We start from the raw sequence: 6,547 nt of genomic DNA, 5'->3' as shown, positions 1-6,547 counted from the left end.
AATCAGTTCTTACCTGAGGACTTCCCATTGACGTGTTCCTGAAGCTTCCATGCTGAGGACCCTGAGGAGCTGTTACATCCCAGTGCTGTGCACCTGCTCTTCGAGGGCAATCCTGTGCCCCTGGGCCAGCTGTGCTCTGCAGCTGCATCCTGTGAGATGCTCGATGGGAGCCCTGCTCGGGATGCTGCACAAAGGGACCCCCCTGTCCACATGGTGACATTCCCAGCCTTGAGGGAGCATGTGGAGCCATGTTTTGAAAAGGTGCACCTTGAAGGCCAAGGGGCAGGTCAAATCCAGAGGCTGGTTGGCAATGTCCATCAAATCTCAGAGGTACCTCTGTATTGAATTGTCCTGACAGTCCCTGTGGCCCCAGTAGCTGACCATGTGGCTCCTCAAACCTGATGCCTCCTCCAGGTTGGCCATGGGGCCCCAGGGGCTGACCTGGAGGTCCCTCAAACCTGAGGCCTAAGCAGTGCTGCTGCGTTGGTGCTCGGGCTGATAACATCCTTCCAGCAGCAGGCCATATTTCCTGGTGTCTTTGGTGAGGGCATTCAGCAAGTGCTTGGTATTCTTCACCCTGCTGTGAGCTGAAAGCAAGGACAGGTTTCAGACAGGGATTTCTCTGTCCTTCAGGCCAGAGCTGTTCCATTGTTAGAACTGACCACGGCCAAACCTCAGCATCGCCTTAGGATCTAAGTGTGTGGCACTTCCACGTTTCACAGTAGAAGTGAGTTCAAGTTATCAGCTTTAGCAATCTGAACCTTGCCTCCCAAAGCCTGGAGGCAGCAGCAGAATTTCCACCCACTTGACACAGAAGTTGTTTCAAAAGCAGTAACTTACTTTGGATTTTCTTCCCAACCAGACTGCCGCCTCTTGCCCGAGGTTGCTCCATCCCAGTTTGCTGCACGCTCTGGATGCTGGCTTGCTGTTCCTTGGAGACTGCCTTCCTGGGCTCTGTTCACTGCCCTTTGATCCTGCACCTCTGCTTTGATGTTACTCTGATAAGAATGTCTGCCACCTCTTGCTGCCTGTGTGTCTTCTTCTACCTGAGGCTGCTTAGGGCATATCTGATGTATCTTTCTAACTTTAGGAGATGACAAAATGGGAGACAAACTTCTCAGTCTTCTTTTGAGTGCTCTCCTCTCTAGTCCTTGTGGAGACTGTGTAGCTGGTGGCTGTGTCTCAACAGGTCCTTTTCTGGCACTTGCTCTCCTTTGTTTTCCACCCTGTGCTTCTGACTGTGCTGAAGTTCTCTCTCCTGTCTGAGCAGCAGCAAGATCATACATAGGGATCACTTTGGAGGGAAGCTCAGAACAAAGCCCCAGCACATTCACCTGGTTTTGCCTCAATTTTGAGTGTAATCCTTAACACTTTTAAATTAACAAATACTGTCCAAGCACCCCAGATGAACTCATAAAGCTCCACTCCTCACAGAGCTCTGCTTCCCAGGCAGAAGCACAGTGATGGCTGGCATCTGCCAGCACAGCTAAGAACTGTCCCAAAGAGCCTGAGACCCCCTAGAGAAGTGTCACCACTGTGGTGGTTTAGGCTGGGTGCTGGCCCGGATGCCACTGCACAGACCACACCTGGGAGGTCCCAAAAGGGTCCAGCCCACTGGGTGGTCACAGCAAACCAGGTATTTCACCCACAGTCCTCTGCTCCTCTGTAAAATATCCACGCGGGGTCTTGGCTTCCTCTTTCGCCCTCCGCTGCTGCCTAGGGAAATGGCTGAGCTGCCTCCCCTGGCCTGCCCAGGCCTGAGGCTGGGTTGGGGGGAGAGGAAAGAGCCCTGGGGGGTTTTGGGTGTACCCCCAGGTGGGGATGGGACGTTCTTGGGTATGTTCTGGGATCTCTCTCTCCTTGTCATGGTGCCTGTGGTTCTCTGTAAAACTGAGGGAGCCAGGGAGCCCTGGAGCTGCTTTGCTTAGAACAAGGTCACCCAGCCCCAGCCTCAACCTAGCACCCCCACGGCCCCCATGCTCAGCTCACTCCAGCTCCCTTCCCTGCTGCCACCCTCCAGCACTGGAGCTCACTCTCTGCAGCTGTTAGGAGCTGCACTCTTCAGGCACAATGGAACCAAACTCATTTGAAACCTTTGCCCCCACTCCAATTTGCTGCTGTGACAGGGGGACGTCGCCTAACAGCAGTTCCTCCATGGCCACCCTCCAGAGCACAGGTTTGACATAGGCAAAGCAAGCCCCCCCAGTGCTCTGCATTCAGGAGAGCCTCTGCCCTGCCTCCACAGCCCAGGCCCTGCACTCCTGAGGCACTGCACTCTCACCCAGCAGCCTACAGACAAGGATGGCTGCTCTGGGACCCTCTGTCCGTACAGCAGGCACACACACTGACCGAGGGAGCTGCAGGCTGAGGGCTCACAGGGCTGCCAGCAGCACTCCCAGCTGCAGGCAGAGGTGTCACTGGCCAAGCAGGATCTAAGGACTTGACTCTGACATCCAGGGCATGCAGCTTCTCCAGGGGGAAAACCCTGTCCCACGTCGAGCGCAAGAGGAATAAACTCTTGCGAGTCTCTGTGTCCCCCTGCAGCAACAAAACCACCCCAGGGCTCCCTCAGCTCCTGCCACACACAGCCTGCAGCTTTGCTGCCAGAAGGAAGGCTGCATGGCTGTCCTGTTGCTCTCAGCACTTGGCATCTCAACACACTGGCCTGGTGTGCAGCAGCTCTCAGCAGTGCAGCTCACACTCCCATGCCAAGGGCATCAGAGAGGCTCAGCTGTGGAATTGCTGTTTCAAGGCCATGGGAAGGCTTTATTGTCCATGACCATCTTCTGAGCATTTCCTGTCCACTTTTCCATGACCAAAATTCTCAGTTCATTTGCCAAATTTCTGTTGCAAAAATAAGGTGGAAAACTCTTGCAAAACAAGAGCCTCTGAGAAAAGAAACTGCTGCAAGTGTTGGTGCTCAGCTCTTCAGCCCCTGAAGGACTTTTCCCACCAGATGCCAGGTGAGGGCTGTTCGCCATCAATTCGGGTTTAGTTCAGCTGTACCGTTGGACCCCTCTGTGAGTCATAGACCAAACCTCCTTGCAGGGTCAGTGCCCATTTTATTTCTTTAAACAGTTTGGATTACCTTAGGAAAGTCAGGCAGTTACAGTAAAGTAACATTTCCTTCATCTCACAACTTGAGAGTTCAGTTAAACAAGAACTCAAACCACCTGAGGACAAAATCTCTGCAACTGTCCTAATGCCAGTCTCTGAGTTCAGCCATTGAGCACTGACTGTGTGGATGGCTTTGGCTGTGCTGTTGGGATGTTACAGAAAGACACAGAACAGCCTAGAAAGTTTGGAGCTGCCTTTGGAGAGGAGCAGGAACTCCAGCACAAATAATTCATCCTTAGCCCATGGGTGGGGAGAAGGGGGAGGCATCGTACAATTTTCATGAGAAGCATCCTGATCACTGCAAAAGGAGCAGAAGTGGCTAAGCAAAAGGTTCTGACTTCATCAGGTGTCTGAATGGTCACTAAGGCAGAGTGACCTGGGACTGACTGATAACAACACTCATGGCCATGGCAGTGCTGGGATTCTGCTTGCTTCTTTCGACAGGGCCAGTCCAGCCAGTAAAGGTGACTGCCACTTTGTGCATTTAATTAATACACATTAATTAAGTAGTTCTGGTTAGCTCAGCAGGCACTTAACCTAGAAAACTATCCACATGAGTCATGCCAAGCTTCAGCTGCAACTTCAAATGCACAGTTCAGTAGAACAGTCACCAGTAAAGAGGGAAAACCCAAGGCAGTATCTCCCTCCCCATCTGCACTGCACACAGGAGCTGGAGTCTCCTATGCTCCCCATCACAATGCAGTCTCTCTTTCATCAGGCATTTGACTTCTGGAAACCATCCAGAAAGCATCCTGGGAACTTAGACCCTCACTGGTACCTAAGGGTAGATCATTACACCAAAGCTCCATTCCTCTCATCCAGAGCAGATGCCACTTTCATACAGCAAACAGGGAGCCACAGAAGCTGAAATCCATCCCAGTCCAGTCCTTCAAACCCTGACTTTGATGTGCAGGTCTCACAAGGAACACCACAATCACTGCACTGGGTTTAGAGCTGGTTAAGACTCCAAGACCTGGCAGCATTCTCAGTGCTGAGTGAAGTCAACACACACACTTGCACTGCAGCATAGCAACACCTGCCAAGAGCCTTTTCCCCTTCTAGCACTAGTTTCAAATCCCAGCCCACTAGGACAGAAACAGCTCTCAGTGCCGCTCCTCAGAGTGTCAGCACTCATTGCACACACCACAGCTGAAGCAAATGAGACAGATCCAACTACAGGAGGGACAGAAATCCACAAGGATCTGATTCTCAGGCTCTTCTTGGCACAAGGACTATTTACTCACTGACATTAAACCAGGAATCTGTTAACTCCCTCATCTGTACATTACAAAAATCCACCCAGGTGAGCCATGGGTAACCAAACTGTCCAGGACAATGCCAGACTCTTATGACCCAAGCCAAGACTTTACATCTTTCATCTCAGTATGATTCACCTGTGTGAGAGCAGCAGGGGCAGTCTCCCCCAGCACAGAGCCAGGACAAGGATTTATAAAAGCCACCCAATAAACCCAACCCTGGGCACAGTGCTCATTTCCCAGGCACAGATTCATTTACAGAACTCTTCTGAAGTGCAGAGACCTTCTCAAAGACAGAGAGAAAGGTTTCCACCAGGTTTGGGGCAAAAGCCTGCAGGTAGGCTCCTCCCACATGCTTGACGATGGAGTCCATGAGATAGATGACAGGAAGCTTCTGCGATGGAGGAGCCTGGAATCATGAGAAGAGAGGGAGAAGTTCAGCACAACCAGAGCCCCTCTGAAGCACTGCAAACCCAGGGATTGCCAGGCTCAGAAACCTCTTTTGGCTTGCCACTACAAACACCAAGAGTCTGGGCTTGGGACTTCCTGTTGATAGGGAAACTGAATCTGGCCAATGGATGCTCAGATGCAAGCAGAAGGGGAATGGTGCAGCAGTGAAGGCTCTGTGACAAGTGCCACTGCCATTGTGCTGTGAGCAGGACTCAGACCTCAGCAGTGCAGCCTGCTGCAAATGTAACCTGCTCCAGGATCGCAGAAGGACCTCAGTAGGGCTGGAGTATCGAGGTCTTCTCTTCCAGGCAAAGCCAGCCACTGGGACAGGTCTGCACTGGGGGGACTGGCAGAAATGGGAGGGGGGTTGAAAGAAGCCTCTCCTTTAAAAAATGCTCTTGTTTAAAAAGGTGCTGTAAAACCACAGCCTGTGCTGGGGCTGCTGGCACCAAGCACCTGGGCTGGGCTCAGAGGAAGCCTCCTCTTTCTCTCTGGCCCATGTCTTTCAGATGACAGATTAGGACCTTAATGCAGTTTCTACAGTCAGGGAGAATTTCTTCTTCCTCACCCTGAACCTCCAGGTAGAACAAATGAAATACCCACACGACAGGAGCAGCCCTCAGGGCACAGAACACCTGCAGTCCAAACAGATGGTCTGACCAGGCAGAGCAAAACAACCACAGACACTCATCTACCTTTCACCCCCAAGCTGTTCTATAACAGCAGGGTGTGTGCCCTGCCAGCACTCACAGGGACTGTGCTGGGGAAACAGTCTCACCCTAACTGGGGCTGCAAAGTCATTACACTGAGCCCCTCAGAAGTGGCCAAGCTGCACACTACAAAACAACCTCACTTTGATTCCTTTAAACTACTGCCAAACCCCCAATCCTCCACAGAATCTGCCAGCCAGGCCCTCTCCAGTGGTGGCAATATGGCACAGAACCGTGAAGAGCAGCTGCTGTTGAAAGTGCTAAAGGCAAGGGCTCAGGCACCATCTTTGAGATGCTGCATTCTGGCTCCATGTGAGGGCAAAAGCCAATAGCAAGGGCAAGGGGCTGCTGCCCACTGCCTGCCAGGCCATCAGACTGTGGCTGATATTGGCACAGGGCTTCACTCACAAGCCACACGGACCTCCCAGAGCTTTTGGTGGGGCAAGTCCCAACCACTTGGCTACAGGAAGAGGGTGATGTGGGGGCTGTTCCACTCTCTCCAGTCCCCAGCTCCCTATGGGGTGGAGAGTAGAAGCAGCAACTTAAGCTTAGCTGTGAAAGAAGCCCCTGACATCTCACCCTATGCTCCTGGTTCCCATCTGAGACAGGCTTCCCTCTGCCTGCTTCCTCCACAGCAACCAGAGCCTCCTGGCTGCCTGGACTGCTGTCTACATCCCCACTGTGGTAGGCTGAAATTTCCCCCCCCACATTAACTTTGCCAGACTAACTCAGTTGGAAGCGAAAGGAAGTATTTACAAGCAAAACTGCAATCTACAGTGGAGTGCAATGAATGTGTACAAAACATACAGGATTTTACAATACCTACAGGTTGGACTTGATGATCTTTGAGGTCTTTCCCAACCTTATTCATTATTGATTCTATGATTTACAATTAACAACAGAAACACTGTGTTAGTCTGGCAAAGTTAATGACCCAGCTGGGAGGCCAACCCAGCCCCAAATCCCCAGCGCCCTCTGGGCTGTCAAAATCTTCCTCTTCATCTTTGTCCCCTC

Source organism: Melanerpes formicivorus, unplaced genomic scaffold, assembly GCF_026170545.1.
Source record: "Melanerpes formicivorus ecotype bairdi unplaced genomic scaffold, bMelFor1.0.p_v2 SCAF_114, whole genome shotgun sequence".
Lineage (NCBI taxonomy): Eukaryota > Metazoa > Chordata > Aves > Piciformes > Picidae > Melanerpes > Melanerpes formicivorus.
The sequence above is the reverse complement of the archived record's forward strand: the minus strand, read 5'-3'. Positions refer to the sequence as shown.